This window comes from Elephantulus edwardii, unplaced genomic scaffold (assembly GCF_000299155.1).
Source record: "Elephantulus edwardii isolate Elephantulus edwardi_28Jun2011 unplaced genomic scaffold, EleEdw1.0 scaffold00470, whole genome shotgun sequence".
NCBI lineage: Eukaryota > Metazoa > Chordata > Mammalia > Macroscelidea > Macroscelididae > Elephantulus > Elephantulus edwardii.
The window spans coordinates 23,095-25,553 of record NW_006400220.1 but is presented as its reverse complement, the minus strand read 5'-3'; the positions used below and the strand labels follow the sequence as shown (position 1 = coordinate 25,553).

At 42.0% G+C, this 2,459-nt stretch overlaps 1 pseudogene; it reads left to right on the top strand.

Moving 5' to 3' along the window:
• The window catches only part of LOC102860384, a 6,665-nt pseudogene that overhangs the window by 2,233 nt on the left and 1,973 nt on the right, over nt 1-2,459 (top strand).

The window sequence follows — 2,459 nt, the reverse complement described above, 5'->3', positions numbered from 1 at the left end:
CTCTTAGGGAAGCAAAAGGAAAGAATAGAACACAAGTTTATAGAAATGTTTAATAGCACTTAGGAAGAAATGAGATCTCTCTCTCTCTCTCACTCTCTCACACACACACACACACACACACACACACACACACCCTGAAGTTCATGTCTGTGCAGCAGCCAGGCTTCTATGCTCAGCCTGGCACTGCCCAGAGTTATATTGGCATTGTAAAACAAGCAGGCCTTGACAGGATGAGGTCTGGGCCTTACAGCACAAGTTACAGGAGTTCTGAAGTGTATAGTGACCTCAGTTACAGATATGGCCTCACCACTGATTTGTTTGGGAAAGATTTTAGTTACTATTTGTCAGGAATGTATGACCAAAAATACAGAGACAGTGAGTTTGCTGTCCAAAGCACAACTTGTGTCCACATGAGTAGCTACCATATAAAGCAACTGAGAATGACATTTATAAGTTCTTCAACCCTATGAGAGTGCATATTGGCCCAGATGTAAGAGTCAACAGTGAAGCAGATGATGAGTTTGCCATTCATAAGGAAGCTGTGGCTGCCATGTCAAAAGACAGACCAAATATTCAGCAAAGAAACACAGAGATATTATCAAATTCAACCACAGAGGGCCAGTAATGGGACTCATAGTAGTCCAATGATGCAGGGCATGGGGGTTCCACCTCAGTCTGCTTACACTGGTCTTAAGAGTGGCTATAGCGATCAGAATAGCATAGGTGGATACAAATAGTTTTATAGAAACTTAAGTTATTTAAAATATTGATGGGCAACCAGCAAGCAGTGGAGAGCATTTCATTTATTATTACATAGAAGAAGCTGTGGGACACATTTTGCTCCATGAGTTTTTGAAATCTGGATTTTAAAATATTTAACTTTTCATAGTTTTGTTATTCAAACTTTTTTCTAGCATGTGATAAAGATATTGAATAAACTATAAAAAACCATTTTCAGCTTTTCTCAGTTAACATTTTGGTAGTATGTTTCAGAGTGATGTCTGAGTTGAGGTAGTTTAAAGTATATTAATGTTTTGTACAAACATTTGAGAAACATAGGGTTTGGGTTTTGGTTTTTTGGTGTGTTTTTTTAAAAAAAAAAAACAACAACTCAAAAGTTCTAGATCCTTAATCCAAAGAGAACGATTTCTCATATTTGTCCATTCTAGTCTGTTTGCATTCAAGATCTTAGGTTAGGTACTTAAAGTTATTTTAAAAATTGAAACAAAATACTAATACTGTAGAAACTGAAAAGTTTTGACAAAAACCTGTCTTTTTGGGTGAGTGTATTTTGCCAAGTACAACTTGTTAAATAATATTTTCCTTAAAATAAAGATTTTTCCAGAATGGAAAAGAAAATCCTTTAACTTCACATGCCTGGCAATAAGAAAAAGAGCAGCAAAAAAAGTAAATGTCTCCAGAAGAAAGGAAATAATGAATATAAAAGGAGAAATAAATGAAAGATAAAAACAATAGAAAGAATTAACAAGACTCAGAAGTTGGTTCTTGGAAAGGATTAATAAAATTGATAAGCCGATAGCAAATATAACAAAGGAAAAGAAATTATGAAAATAATATGAATAAGAAATTGGTGACATCAAACAGAACTAACCTAAATAAAAAGAATAATAACATTTAAAAATTAAAGAATATAAATAATTTTTTTTTAAATTCTTAGAGAGGGACATCATGCTTGGAAGAGTGCTGGGATAGTGCAATAGAGGAGGACCTTTGATGAGATGATTCAGTGACTGAGGTAATGAGGATACGTGTATCAGAGACAATAAGGCTGGCACAGGATACAGCAGGTAACATTAAGAATGTTATATCAGACTTCAATTGGGACACACCCCTGCAGCTCTGACCCACGACCCCCATCTTTAGGTATCGCATCGCTCCCCCTGACCCATCCCATGAACCCCCACCAGCTCTGACCTGACCCAGCTTGCGACCCCCCTGCCAGCTCTAAACTTTGGGAATGGCCAAGGTATGACATCGCTCCCCCCGACCAAGCTCACGACCCCCCCACCAGCTGTAACCCGAACCCACCCCGTGACTCCCCTGCCAACTCTGAACTTTGGGACTGGCCAAGGTATCGCATCACACCCCCCTACCCAGCTCGCGACTCCCCCGCCAGCTCTGTCCCGACATAGGTCGCGACCCGCCCGCCAGCTCTGAACTTGGGGACTGGCCAAGGTGCTGCGCACAGATGCAGTGGACGGTCGGAGTGGACTTGAATTGGGACACACCCCTGCAGCTCTGACCCATGACCCCCATCTTCAGGCATCACATCACTCCCCGCGACCGAGCTTGCGACCCATCCGCCAGCTCTGACGCAACCCAGCTCGCGACACCCCCGCCAGCTCTGACCCGACCCAGCTCACGACCCCACGCCAGCTCTGAACTTTGGGACTGGCCAAGGTGTCGCATCGCTCTCCCCCACCCAGCTCGAGACCCCC